This window comes from Callithrix jacchus, chromosome 6 (genome assembly GCF_049354715.1).
Source record: "Callithrix jacchus isolate 240 chromosome 6, calJac240_pri, whole genome shotgun sequence".
NCBI lineage: Eukaryota > Metazoa > Chordata > Mammalia > Primates > Cebidae > Callithrix > Callithrix jacchus.
This window is the reverse complement of record NC_133507.1, coordinates 60,990,313-61,005,799: the sequence shown is the minus strand read 5'-3', so window position 1 is coordinate 61,005,799 and position 15,487 is coordinate 60,990,313. Positions and strand designations below refer to the sequence as shown.

The following is a 15,487-nucleotide window of genomic DNA, read 5'->3' as shown; positions in this document are numbered from 1 at the left end:
GTGGTGTGGTACCCTGCAGAATTAGCAGGAATGAAATGTTGGGGGCAGTGGGGAGGAGCAAATTTCAGGAATAGTGGAAGCTCACTGTGTGCAGTGACTAATCAGCATTTACCCCTGTGCAGCAGGGTGGAGAAACAGACTTTCCTCAGCTGTTATGCTGCTGTGAGTTGGAAGAAAGGACTGGCAGACCATCAATATTATGGCAAAAAATGCCCATTCCTCTAATAACAGCTTCATGAAAGTGACCCATTTTGGGTGTTACCATGTATATTAGTTCCTACTGCTGTAACAACAAATGACTACAAATGTAGTGGCTTAAAACAACACAACATATTATCTTACGGTTCTAGGGGCCAGAAGTCCAAATGGCTTCACTGGGATAAACTCAGGGTGTCAACATAGCTGTGTTACCTCTGGAAAGCTGTATTGCTTTAGAGGAGAATTTGTTCTACTTTAATCTGGATTCAACTGGGCTCGTTGACCCTTCCTCCACTTTGAAAGCTAGCAGTATAACATCTTCCAGTCTGTCTGTCTGTCTGTCTGTCTCTCTCTCTCTCTGACACTCCTATTTCCTCTGACCCTGTTGCCTCCCTTTTCATCCCTTGTAAGAACTTCTATGATTACGTTGTATTCACCCAGAATGTCGAGATAATGTCACATCTCAAAATTTTAAAAATTTAATCACACCTGCAAGGCCTATTTGACCGTGTAAGGTGATACGCTTACAGGTTCTGGAGATTAGGTGACCACACCATTTTTGTCATGAGTACCTGGTGGGAATTAAAATGCCCAGTCTGCAAGTACTCTCAATTTGGAACCCCCAGCTTTCGGGATTAATCCCATAAGTGGCAAAGTGACTTCAATAGGGGGATAAAAGAGGCATCATGCACCTGCTGTCATGATCATCATTTGCATCTTTATAACTTTTGAGTTTCTGTGTATTTTGTTTTGTTTTGTTTTCTCCCTATTGGGATAGGAGTCTTTCTTTACACAAAGTAGAAGGTATTAGCTCATTCTCCTGTTACTTGTTATAAATGAGCCTTTTAACTGTGAGGAATTTGTGATACTCAGGTCTGGAGATTCTGGAAATTTCTTCTCCCTTTTTGAATAGTATAAAACAACTTTTTCAAAGGTTCTGGTTCTCTTTTAGAACCCAATGAAACAATTTCCCTGGAATAATCTGTATTTATACATATCTCCTAAGTTTGCATAAAATCTCTAGTGTTTCATGGGAGCCCTAAACTAAGTCTCCTTTGTCTTAGTACAGTAATGCCTGTTGCCAGGCAGTCTTGAACCAGCCCTAACCATGACCATGAATACCCTGCTACTCTGTGTGTGTGACGACAAGAACCAAGAATGGTACTGCTACATTGGTTTTGGTTGTACTTTCTACTTTTACCAATACGTGATGTTTTTGTTTTTATTTAAAACTTTCAAAACTATTTTAGATCCTGTACCTTTGGGCTTATGTTAATATTCATGATTATTTCATTTCATATACAGATAACATAATGAGTACTTTCCCATTAAGAGTAAATAAGCTTTGTAAAAATACTATTATTATAGTTCTAAGAGTTATTTCTAAAGCAGAGTTCATAAAATTTCCCACGCCCTTTATTAGTAGTATCTTATGTAAATCACTTGGTGCTTGCGTGCTTTCTTCAGTGACTCATTCAGCAAAGCAAGGTACTTGTTATAATGGTTAAATGCATTCGTGGCAGGTGTGGTGGCTCACGCTTGTAATCCCAGCACTTTGGGAGGCTGAGGCAGGAGGATTGCTTGAGCTCAGAAGTTTGAGACCAGCTGGTACAACATAGGGAGGGAGACTACTGTCTCTATAAAAAATAAATAAGCCGGGCATGCTGGCACGTGCCTATGAGCCCAGCTACTAGGGAGACTGAAGCTGGAGGATTGCTCAAGCCTGGGAGTTTGAGGTTGCAGTGACCTGTGATCACACCACTGCCCTCTAGCCTCAGTGACAGAGTAAGAGCCTGTCTCAAAAAAAATATTTACTGCATGCCTGCCTGCCCCAAGCATTGTCTAGTCTCTGCGATACCCCCTTTCTACCCCGGTGTAATTTCTATTTACCCTTCAAAGCCCAACTGAAGTCATCTTATTACCATGAGCCCTTTTACTATTCTTTCTCACATTAATCTCTCCAGAGGTTCTTCCCGGAGCCCCTGTGGACCTAATAATGAACACTACTCATTTTAGCCATTAGCCACTCTTTAGGATTATTCTCTACTTGTTTCATGTATCTTTTTTTTTTTTTTAATTTTTTATTTGATTATAGGTTTTGGGGTACATGAGCAGAGCATGCGAGACAGTTGTGTAGGTACACACATGGCAGTGTGCTTTGCTTTTCTTCTCCCCTTCACCCACATTTGGCATTTCTCCCCAGGCTATCCCTCCCCACCTCCCCCTCCCACTGGCCCTCCCCTTTTCCCCCCAATAGACCCCAGTGTTTAGTACTCCCCTTTCTGTGTCCATGTGTTCTCAATGTTTGTTTTCTCCCCAGCTAGACTGCCTGTGTAGGCAGACTATGTTCAGTGAATATATGGTGGTTTGCTGATTGATTCAAAGTGAATCTGAGGAATACAGTTCCTTTCTTTGAGATTAAGAGCATTGCCTAGTGCTGTTTTTAGGGCTGTGAGGATGCAGGTGCAGTAGCTTGCAGCTGACTCTCAGGTTCAGCAAGGCATCATGAAGGAAAGTGACCATTGCCCCCTATTGGAGTTTAGCCGTCTGTCTTGCATAGACAGAAGCATGCTCACACTCAAATTTCACAGTTGCTTTTTAAAAACTTTGCAGGGCCCAGTTTCTGCAGCTTTTACTGGGGGAAGCATTACACAAGAGGACAAGGAACAGATGCATCCTATGCAGTGCTGCAGAATAATTCCACTCCCAGCTCCTAACTGTCAGACAGTGAGATGTTTGGGAGAATATTTTCCGTCTGAAGAAAGTAATTACTTTTTGTTTAGTCTGAGCTTTTAGCCCACACTTCCCTTTCATGTGGTTTTTGCTTGAGAGTTCTTGGACCAAGGTTAGATTGGATGTTGGGCACTTTGGGCAGTGTAAAAATCAATGAATGAAAGAAAAAGCTATGAAGACCACAATTGCATTCATTCCTTTCTCTCTTTACTCTTTTTATATTGAATCTCCTTACATTGGGTTATATATAATACCAGTTTTAATTGACTGATTTTAGTTACAGCATTAAAATGTAAACTTAACATAATGCTGTTGGTACTTCTGGAGACCATCTCTCATTTAACATTTTTATTGTACATTCAGATATATTGTAGCAAATGAATTGCAATGGTTTGAATTTATATCCTCTTCAACTTACCTTTATACACACATCAAATAACATCTAATGTTTCACTAACATGAATATTGCCTTATAATTGGAAAAAAAGTTATGTTGCTGTTTGCATAGTTATTTAAGATTTGTGGAGGAGATTAAAGAGAAGAATTCTATGTTTTTTTCTTTTTGGTAGACCTTATTGTTCAATGTAAGTAGACTTAAGTCATATTTTCTTCCAGATGTAAAGAAAAGGTGCCCAAATTGGCAAGACGTTAAAAATGATCATTAGGCCAGGCATGGTGGCTCATGCCTGTAATTCCAGCATTTTGGGAGGCCGAGGCAGGAGGATTGCTTGAGCCCAGGAATTCAAGACCAACCTGGGCAAAAAGCGAGACTGTCAAAAAAGAAAAAAGATAAAACTTATCATTATACTGCAAACATTCAATATTTATTGGTATATTTGTTGGCAAAGTGGCTTTGGTTTTGGATCTTACTGAGGGTACCAAGTTTCTTGCTGATCACTGGGTCATGTAAAATAGGACCTTAATAGGATGGAGACTAGATTATGTGTGTGGGGAGGAGGGGGTTGTCTTTTTCTTGGTGCAGTTTTTACCAGGCTTCCCAGCGTCCTTCCAGAATTTGTTCAGGGAATGTAGGTGATTGGCTTTGGCAGAACATAACGTGAGTGGGAAAATGTGAGATTCAAAGAAAAGCTCACATTCAGTACACTGGCTTTTTTACTTGTCTTCATTCATTAAACCATTGTTTCAGGTCCTCATCCCTTTTTTTTGAGAGATGGAGTCTCACTCTGTCATCCAGACTGGAGTGCAGTGGTGCAGTCTCAACTTACTGCAACCTCTGCCTCCCTGGTTCAAGTGATAATCCTGCCTCAGCTTCCCAAGTAGTAGAATTACAGGTACCTGCCACCATGCCTGGCAATTTTTCTTGTATTTTTAACTGAGACAGTTTTTTACCATGTTGGCCAGGATGGTTGAGAACACTTGGCTTCAAGTGATCCGGCTGCCTTGGCCTCCCAAAGTGCTGGAATTACAGGTGTGAGTCACAACTCCCGGCCCCCATCCCTTTGTTGATGCACAGAATTTCAAGTTAAGAGTTAATGCTCTGGGAGTTCATGCAACTTTTTGTTTGCTGTAATAGAAACTGAGTGTGAGAATTCTTTTATTGTAGCAAAAACGCATGTACTCTATTCACTGTAAAATATAATGCTCCAATCATGGTGTCTTTCCTGCTTCTTGAGCTCCAGTAGCTGAACATTGAAGTCAGTGTTCTGACGTATCTCTGTCTCACTTTCACACTGCTGTGAGTTTAGCTTTCTCATGTCAGGCCCCTGTTGACTTTATTAGGGATGGCACCATGTTTGAAAGACTGAAGAAGAGACCTGTAGCCAGTGAACAAGACATAGGATTTTATTGTAGGGAACTTATATACAGGGAGAGTCTAGTAGCAGCAGGTTGGACAGGAGAGCATTATTTATTATATATATTGCACGCTTGTAAAAAGTATACAATTTACATAATATTTAAAGCACCCTCTCTTGAACAACTTTTGCCTGGCAACCTTGATTTAATCCAAAATAGAGAGTACCATTCCCCTGCACATGTACATTCCATGGATAGACCAGGGGTTCAGATGTTCCATGTAGGTAAGTACTGAATCTGTGGGATGGCCACTCCCAGATTCCTTAGTTCAGAATTCTGAAGACACATTCAGGTGTGTCTGCCTTACAGGGTCATTCTCAGGGTACGCTTCAGTTGCAATATTGCTGTCAGGTGCATCTGCCGTACAAGGTTCTACTTTTTTCAATTCCCAGATACCATAGATGGTTGAAGGTAGGCTGCCCTTAGATATGAGACACATCCTCCAGTTTCCCAATGATGCAAAGTATTCTGGGGCCACCTTGAATATATAAAGTTTTAGAGATGAAATAATTGATATGTATATTAATAACATTAATATGGTTATTCAGACATAATGCTTTTCATATTCACTTTCATGAAATAATTTATTCAAAGCCTGTATTTGCATGTTTGACATCATGTATTTGTCAGTGGAGCTACTTCAGAGTCATCTAGGACAGTATGCCAGAGTACCTTCTCTTCCCTCTCATCTACATTGCATATACTTTAATGTGTTTGGTATCCATGTAAGAAGTTATTCTATAAATGTTAACCCAGGCCCTAGCACTCTTTCCCTCTCTTTCAGATGTTTTTTTGTCCTTTATCTATAGGTGTATATTGAGGGTCTCCCAAATGTAACTCCTTTCTGTCCTCCCTTTAAGAGGGATCTTTAAAAAGCTTGTTTACAGTGACATCTAATACAGTTACGAAGTCACCACTCTAGAGATAATGACTTCAGTATTTGTTAAATTTCTTTGCTCTCTTAAAATAGCTATTTCCATCAGCTGACCTTCTTGAGCATCTCAAACTGGCATTGACTGAAGTTGTTTCAGATTTGAGTGTCTTCAAAGAATACTTCCTTGTTCTAAATAAAGTACTTGAGAGAGTAGTCTATAAATAAGAGACTGTAATGATGTGACTATATGGCAGCCTCTCTTTTGGAAGGAAGAGAAAACATATCTTCAGTTGATATGTGGAATAGCAGTTAACCAGAGGGTTTTCTTTCTTTTCCTCATCTACTGGCCAAATTGTTTATTTCCTTGTTATACATTCCTATATATTTTTGATGGTAAAAAGAATAATGGCAAGGGCAAAACAATAGTGATTTCCTGGAATGTAGGAAATTTAAATAGGCTAATGATTATCACATGGTACTTTTAAACCCTAAATAACTAATATGTGGCAATACAAGAATATGATGCCATCATAGCAAATAAAACTACAGGACTAATAAAAAAAAAGTCCCAATTCCCCAACCAGTACAGAAAGAAAAATTAATCACATTGCTTGCAAGATTGTCTTCAATCTTCACTTCTGCAATATAGAGCTATCCGTTAATCTTAAATCTTAATTTCTGTTTAAAGAGGTGTCAAATATTGCAGTGATACAACATAGAACAATTGATATGAACATTTTCTTTTTAGAATCTGTTAAGTTTGGGAAGCGCAGGTATAGAAGAATCTTACTGGAACATGGTCACAACTAATTCACCTCTCTTGAGGCCTCTTCTGCCTCTCTAGCAAGAGAAACACATGTCAGAAGAGGCTCAGGAGAGGAAGCAGGCTGTGGTAATAACAGCACTTGACATTTGTGTAGCTCTGTGATTTTCAAGGAACTTTTGTGTGCATTGTTTAATTCCATCTTCACAACAACTCTGAGATGTAGACTAGGGCATTAGAGGCATACCCTACTCTTCTGCCTCCTCTGGTTTCTTTTCAACATTTAAGGAAATGTTGCCCTAAAAGGTTAAGCAAACTGACTCAGGTTACCTTGTAGAGCATGGGAAAACAGGCTGCTTCTCTCGGTGGAGGAAAAATCATGGTACAGTTGTGCTCTGTGTGGTTCTTTTTTCTCCCCAATCCTCTCAAATCCTATTTCTCACTCCTGTTCCTTCCAGGGACATGACAAACAAGTTATGAATGTATTTTTAAGGTGATTATCCTAGAAATGCTTCCCATGGCTTGTTTCTTTTTGAAAAAGGGCAGTAAATTCTTATCCTTTATTTATTTTCCTCTTTGCATTTTTACTCTTGCCCAAAATAAGAATTTAGTTACACTTAATGAACAAAGGAAATACCAATTCATTTTAAAATGAGCATTGTCAGAGTAAATCCAACTGTGAGTGCTGGGGTTTACTATCTTGTCCTGAAAGACTTCTGAATTTAAGTAGGCTAGCAACTCCCACACCACTAAATCTTTTTAGATTGGAAAACATTGTTCTCGAGAGATAACTTCAGGAAAGAGATCATTTGCTGACATTCATTTGAGATCTGTGTAACATTTATCTGAGACCTTTATGTTGGTTTTATAGCTGCTATATAGGTATAGATTTAGGTTGAAGACCATCTATCAATCCTTCCAAGTTATAAAGTACCTACTTTATTAAGAATATTATCTTGAACTTCACAGGTGGAACTTGGTTGACAGTCTTGGGTAAATTTAATTAAATATCACAAATATTTATGGAATTCAAAATATAAAGAGGAAGTAGGGCTGGTGATGTAGAGCTAGCTCCTTGCCTTCAAGGAGGTTAACACACTGGTAGTAAGCATAAGACAAGAACAAAAATCACTGTAAGAGAGTCATCTTATTCCTTCTAAGAGAAGGAAAAAAAATGCAAAAAGAGAAATACGAAGTAAGCCCTTGAAGGGTTCAGAGGAGGGAGTGTGCATGTCAGGTTGGGAAAATCAGTATGGCCTCCACAGTTTGAGATGGGCCCTGGGGAAGCGTGATATTTTGTTGGTATCATATGGAAGAAAGGTCTTCAGTGAAAGAAACAGCATGAGCAAAGCATGGAAGTAGGCAAGTACAGGGTGTATTTGGGAAACCAGAACTCAGATCTGATTGGCAGGAAGAAAACGGAGTAGGTGGTTGTGAACATAGCACTTTCCAGAGAGTAATGAATATATCTGTGACCATTAGGTGAATTTTGACTTTCAGGGGAACTAGGGAGAAAACTCCTTTACCTCAAAGAAGTTTTGAAGGAGGAGAAGAAGGGAACTAGCTGATACATTGCTATAATTATGTCAAACTTGATTTGGCAAAGAGATGTCTTCATTGTATCTTGACCTTTCTCCTTTTATCTAGAACCTTGCTATCAAGGACCCACTATGCGGGAGGGACACAGAAATCCCTTTGCACACCTCTTGCCCTCATTTCCTCCAGCCAACCTTCTGCTGTTCTTCAAAGATGTGCTTCCAGCTTCCTTACAGATTAATCTAGCAAGAATTTTAATACTTGATAATGCTTTACTGTGTGATTTGACCTAGTGATATTTGCATTTTTATAGCCAATAATTCCTTATCCAAGTTTTTTTGGTTTTGGCTCTAGTAGTATAATTTCCAGATACTGACAACGTACTGGTGGGGATTCAGGACCAGAATGGGCTTTGAAATCAGAATCACCTGGGATAAAATCTGATCTCCCCTCGATAAACTTAAGAGTCATTTGACTAATGATATGATTATGGTGATACAATGATGCTTACCTCCTTGGATTGGTATAGTATTTGTAACTTGCACACTGAAGGCCTTAATACATCCTGGTTTCCCTTCCCCTTCCTCCTTTCCTTTCTCTCCATAAACATTATAGGTGACAATAGTGTCTCCTTAGTCATGGGTAAACTATCCAACTTATTCTGCAGTAAACTACCATACTTCTCTTAAAGCAAGAGGAAAATCCCTGAAAATTTATATTCTTGCCCCAGGTCCTTTTCATATATCCTCTCAACCTACAAATGTTTCTGCAGTTCAACCCCTTGGCATCTCACTCACTCTGAAATATAAAGGCACCTTGATAGTATCTATCTTGTGTGTTTTCCTGAGTGGTGGTTATTTGTACATTTATTCCATCTCATTTCTTGACTGGAGGTTCTAAACTGTAAATGTTCCTTAAAGGCATCTTTCCATTTCCTATGGTATCTAACACAATGCTTTGTACTTATTAAATCTTAGGATTGAATTAAATTGATTTAATAGTGCCTTGGTAATGGTCACATGTAAATGGTAGCCAAGTCTAGCTCCTACTTTTCTATGATATTGAGCAAAGTTAACCGCCACTCAATTACTATTTACCAATAAACTACAAAATGTTTTCAGTGTGTCTAGAAGTAGTAGACCCTAACAGACCTCATGGACCCCACTATCCTCTAGAGCCAATACAGAACGATTACTGTGGAATCCAAAGCTTCTCTGTCAGTTTCCTCACACTCCCTACCACTGAATACTTATTACACTTCAGCCTACGCCCTGTGATTCAACCAGGCAAATTGGATAGATATAAACCCTTTCACAAAAGTAGATAAAAATATATAATGTCAGCTGACATAACAGGTGGCTTTCTTTTACCACCTAGAATTCCATAAAAATGTTGACACGGTCTCCCACATAAGGTCACAGCCTAATCTGGGAAACAGTTTTGAACCTACCCCTGTACAATTATGACTCTCAGTACAACAGATCTGTTTCTCTCCCTGATGCTAATTCATGATTTAAATTAAACTTAATTTGCATTTATTGACAGTATTGCATGCTTATCTGCTGGTTGCTTGTGGACCTCTGCTTTCTGAAGACAAAGACTAATGATGAATTCTGATTAAACAGTTTCTTAGCACTAGTATTCTCATAGTCCAGCCATCTCATTTTGTAGAGGAGAATGTTGAACATTCTCAGGTAGACACCAGTTTCTTGGCCTTATCTTTTGTTTGTTTGTTCATTTGAGACAGTCTCACTCTGTCACCCAGGCTGGAGTGCAGTGTTGTGATCTCTGTTCACTGCAACCTCTGCCTCCTGGGTTCGAGCGATACTTCTGCCTCAGCCTCCTGAGTAGCTGGGACTATAGGCTTGTGCCACCATGCCTGGTTAATTTTTATAGTTTTAGTAGAGACAGGGTTTCACCATGTTGGCCAGGGCCATTCTTGAACTCCTGACCTCAGGTGATCCACCTGCCTCAGCCTCCCATAATGCTGAGATTACAGGTATGAGCCACCATGCCCAGCCCTCTTGGCCTTATCTTGATACCCGTTAAAAAGCAAATTTAATTCATAGATCTTATGTTAGCATGCAATGTTGAGCTTGAAAATACAGAGGTAGAATATTTTTCAATGACTTCCAGAAAAGGAAGCACAGATCAAGTAAAATGTATTGCCCTTTGAAGCCACAAAAATCATGAATACCTTAAATGAAACACCAAGTCAGAAAGGTTAATTTAGACAGGGTTCTGAGAGGCAATCAGTATGCTATACACATATTTCAGCAGTAATAGAAGAAGTGGGGGTTGCAGATAGCAAGGGTATTCAACAGTATAAGCATTGGGCAATTCTTTTTTCTTTTTCTCTCATTTAGAAAATATAAGGGAATTGATTTTCAGTATTTTTTCAGATCAACTGATATTTAAAATTCAATTTAGCAAAATTTAGTGTTTAAAAATGTAAAAAAGTATTTAAAACATATATGAGTGCAACTAAGATAAAGATACTTGAATTATTTGCCTGATATAGCACTTTCTCTATAATTTTAGTGCCTTTGCTAAATGTGTAAGTACTTAAATGATGTTGGCCCATTGATAGAAGCAATAGCTATAATTTAACCGAAGTCGTATAGCTTTAAAATTTTTTTAAATCACCCAGATCTACCTACCTATGTGGATAGACTTTTTACAAAGGAACATGTAGTTAAATAACATTTTTGAGCACCCAGAATTATGCAGTGTTAGTATTCAGAGAATTTAATAAGGTAGATACATAGTTTGCTCCCAGGAAAAGAGAAGAAGAATAAGTATCTGTGCATGTAGAGTGGTCAGTGGGTATAAATGAACTTGAATTCATTAATGTCATGATTTGACATCAAAAACAGGGAAAAATCTGATCTAGAGAAGTTTGGGATGGTGGTTATTTGTGTGTGCATAAAGGAATAGGGCTTAGGGTTTGACCTAGGTAGCAACTCTTTGGTTCTTGGACAGTATTTTATTCCCAGCCCCAGGCTCTCAGTCCTGAATAGGTCACCATTCAAAAATACAGGTTCCTGTAGTGCCATAATTTCAAGGAAATTCTTTGGGGGCACCAATGGGTCTCCAGATCAGAATGAAACATGTTGCAGTGAATTTATTCCATGAACTTAATGTTTTGTGAAATGTATAGATGATCTACCTCAACATAGCTCAATTCATTCCATCTTCCACTTCAGTATCCCTGTGTAGTGAGCCTGTAATGATGATTTTTTGTTCTATTGAAGGAGGAACAGAAGCTCAGAGTTACTGATTTCTTTATTACTCAGTTCCTGCTCCTTGAGTTTGCCCTTTAAATATCCAGGTGATGTTTTAGCAGCGTGATATTTTTGCTGAGTATCTTATTTTAAAAAAGAGAAGTGAAATGTGCCCCAAGGCCTCATTGGGGATGGGAAGAAGTGGGACTCTCCCTTCATATTTGAACATTTCCCTTTCCAGCAGCCCGATGGAATCACCCTGAGAGACTTAAATGGCTACTTGTGTTCCCTTGGTAAGTGAGGGATCTGAAAGAGCTGCTAGGTAACCCAATGAATATTTGCAACTTTTAGGGGAAATAACTACAGAGAACAACTACCAATAGGTATGTAGGTAGATGAACATCTGGGCATTGATTTTGAAACAACTGAAAAATCAAAGGATGATTTAGCTGAATAGTGCCTTGATTTTACAAGAGATTTTAATGTTCATGATTAAACTGGCTGTGCCAGATTTCACTGAAGCCCATTTCTTGTGCCCAGCAGGCATTCCAGTGCTCTTTCAACATCTTTCAGATGGGGCTACCAGTGTAGCTCAGCCTCTTGGAAGGTCCTGTTCTTTCACATCTGCCAGTGGGAGAACTGATTGTAATTACAGTTTCCATGATGCAATGTCTTTAAAAGCTAAAACTCAGCTACAGTTGTTGGCCTAATGCCTGAAGAACCATGGCTGTTAGGAGCTTAAAGAGTTTCCTGAGTAGTCCCTTGGTCCTGAAGCCAGGTTCATTTAAGAAATGGAGTTAGATAGTTGAGCCTAGTTTGTGGGCTGATTATGTTCTTTCTAGTCGGTAGGCTGTATCCAAGTCTGTCTCTAGCTCTGAATCTCTTGATTTTATAGACCTAGAGCCTGAGATCAGTAGTGAAACCATAAAAATTTTTGGTTTACTTCTGCAGTGGAACTATGGAGAAGTATTATTAGATAGGATTTGATATTAAAATTAAAATTTGTTAGAAGGAAAAATCTGTTTGAGAAAGTCATTCTCAATCTGTCAGAGAAGATGAAACAAAGTTTTAAATATTTTTACATTCCTTGGAGCCAACCTTAATTAAGATACACTTGATTTTAATCCTTTTCCCTTAACCCTGTTTTCTGGCCAACTTGCAAATTATAAGCAATTTCTGCTGTAGAACACAACTTTTGCAAGGGTCTTATTCTACATTGCCACAGGAAAGTATGTTCAAAAATATTTGTAGAGTGGGGTATGTGTGTGACAGAGACAGACTGAAGTAGAGCAGTTGAGCAGTTGTGTACATTGGTATGTGTTTGAAGTATGTGTAGGTTAGGGGTTGGTAAACTAGGGTCAGTCAACCAAATTTGGCTGGCTGCCAGTTTTTGTATGACTTATGAAATAAGAAGGGTGATGTAGTTTGGATCTGTGTCCCCAGCCAAAGCTCATGTTGAAATGTAATTCTCAATGCTGGAGGTGGGGCATGGGGAGGTGAATGAATCATGGGGACAGTTTCTCATGGTTTAACATCATCCCTCCTTGGTACTGTCATCATGATAGTGAGTTCTCATCATGATGATTTGGTTGTTTAAATGTGTGTGGCACCTACCCCCTCTCTCTTGCTCCAGCTTTGGCCCTGTAAGATGTGCCTGCTTCCCTTTCACCTTCTGCCCTGATAGTAAGTTTCTTGAGTTCTCCCCAGAAGCAGAAACCACTGTACTTCCTGCCCAGCCTGTAGAACAGTGAGCCAATCAAACATCTTTTCTTTATAAATTACCCAGTCTCACTTATTTCTTTATAGCATTGTGAGAACAGACTAATACAAAAAATTGGTACTGAGAGTGGAGTATTGATATAAAAATACCTGAAAATGTGGTAGCAGCCTTGGAACTGGGTAAGGGGCTTCTCAAAAGAAGCCCTCCAAACTGTTTCAACATCTGCCCATTACCCAGTTTAACAGGTCGCAGGAAGATGAGGGAAAGTTTGGAACTTCTTAGTGATTTGTTGAATGGTTGTGACCCAAATGCTAATAGTGATATGGACAGAGATGGCCAAACTGATGAGGTACAGATGGGTGTGAGGAACTTACTGGGAACTGGAGCAAAGGTCATTTTTGTTATGCTTTAACAAAAATGTTAAACTTTGAGGCATTGTGCCCCTACCCAGGGCATCTGTGGAACTTTGAACTTGAGAGTGATGATTTGGGGAATCTGGCAGAAGAAATGTCTAAGCAGCAAAGCATTCAGGATGTAGCCTGGCTGCTTCTAACATCCTGTGCTCATATGTGTGAGCAAAGAAATTATATCAAATGGGAACTTACATAATATTTAAAAAGGAAGCAGAGCATAAAAGTTTGGAACATTTACAACCTGGCCATGTGGTAGAAAAGAAAAGCCCATTTTCAGGGGAGGGATTCAAGCAGGCTGTAGAAATTTGCATAAAGAGGAGCCAAATGCTAATAGCCAAGACAATGGGGAGAAGGCCTCAAAGGCATTCATGGCACCCCCTCCCATTACAGACCCAGAGGCTTAGGAGGGAAGAATGCTTTGCTGGGCTAGGCCCAGGACCCCACTGCCATTCACAACCTTGGGACACTGCTCCCTATATCCGAGCTGCTCCAGTTCCAGCCATGGCTCAAAGGGGTCCAGGTCGAGACACTGCTTGAGACATTGCTTCAGAGCTGCCAGTCCTGTGCTTTTGTGGCTTCCTCATGGTGTTAAACCTGCAGGTATACAGAGTGTAAGATTTGAGGCTTGAGAGCCTCCACCTAGATTTCAGAGGAGATATGGAAAAGCCTGGATGTCCAGGCAGAAGCCTACTGCAGTGACAGAGCCCTTATGGAGACCCTCTACTAGGGCAGCACAGAGGGGAAATTGAGGGTTGGACCCCCCACACAGAGTCCTCACTGTGGCACTGCCCAGCATTGCTGTGAGAAGAGGGTCACTTTCCTCTAGACCCCAGAATGGTAGATCCACCAGCAGCTTGGACCCTGCACCTGGAAAAGCTGTAGCTGCTCACTGCCAGCCCTTGAGAGCAACTATGGAGACTGAACCCTGCAAAGCCACAGGCGTGGAGCTGCCCAAGGAAGGCCTGGGCACCTCTTGCACCAGTGTGCCCTGGATATGAGACATGGAGTCGAAGGAGATTATTTGGGAACTTTAAGATTCAATGATTGCCCTGCTGGGTTTCAGACTTGCATGGGCCCCTTTCTTTTAGCTAATTTTTCCCTTTTGGAATGGGAGTATTTACCCAATGCCTCTACCCCCATTGTATCTTGGAAGAAATTAATGTGTTTTTGTTGTCATTGGTTTTAAATATGAAACACTTCAAAAATTTTGTCTCATCCTTGCAGAGGGGCCATGCTAATATTCTCTGGATTTTTCCAGTTTTAGTGTATGTGCTGCTAAAGTGGCCACACTAAGTTGTTTTTTATTTTATAGACTCTTAGGCAGAAGGAATTAGCCTTGTCTCAGAGGAGACTTTGGACTGTGGTCTTGAGTTAATGCTGGAATGAATTAAGACTTTGGAGGACTGCTGGGAAGGCATGATTATATTTTGAAATGTGAGAAAAACATGAGATTTGGGTGGGGACATGAGCATATTGATATGGTTTGGATCTGTGTACCCACCCAAATATCATACTGATATATAATTCCTGTGCTGGAGGTGGGACCCGGTAGAAGGTGACTGGAAAATCATGGGGGTGGTTTCTCTTGGTTTAACATCATCCCCTTTAGTGCTATCATCACAATAGTGAGTTCTCATGATATCTGGTTGTTTAAAAGTATGTGGACCCTTCTGTCTCTCTTTCTTCCTTCTGCTCCGGCCAAGTCAGACATGCCTGCATACCCTTTGCCTTCTGCCATGATTATAAGTTTCCTGAGGCCTCTCCAGAAGCAGATGCTGCTGTGGTTCTTGTACAGCCTGTAGAACCATGAGCCAGTTAAACCTCTTTTCTTTATAAATTACCCAGTCTGTCATTTCTTTATAGCAATGCAAGAATGGACTAAGAGAAAGGGTTTTTAAACTATTAAATGGTTATATAAATACTTTCATAATATCCTTAATTTTTCTTCTTGGTGCACACATCCTAAAATATTTATTAAGTGGCCTTCCAGAAAAAGTTACTAACCCTTGGTCTAAGGAATGATACTGCAACATCTCTCCTTATTTTGATTATAAGAGATAATACGTTACTTTTTGTTAAACTCTTTTAAATTACTCTTACCAGTAATCAAAACTAGTGTATCTTAATAGAAATGTATTATGTTTTTGAAGTCTTTTCATGGGGCGAAGAAAATATAAAAGGTTTGCTGCAAAATTTTAAATCAACCAGTAG

The 15,487-nt window shown here is 39.7% G+C and overlaps 1 protein-coding gene and 1 non-coding gene across 7 annotated transcripts in view; one reads left to right on the top strand and one right to left on the bottom strand.

Annotated features, from left to right (window-relative positions):
* The window catches only part of CERS6 (ceramide synthase 6), a 341,952-nt gene that overhangs the window by 143,029 nt on the left and 183,436 nt on the right, over positions 1 to 15,487 (top strand). The window lies entirely within an intron of this gene.
* On the bottom strand, positions 14,459 to 14,564 carry LOC118154933 (U6 spliceosomal RNA). Its single transcript, XR_004745187.2, has one exon. It is a non-coding gene; the product is annotated as a U6 spliceosomal RNA (small nuclear RNA).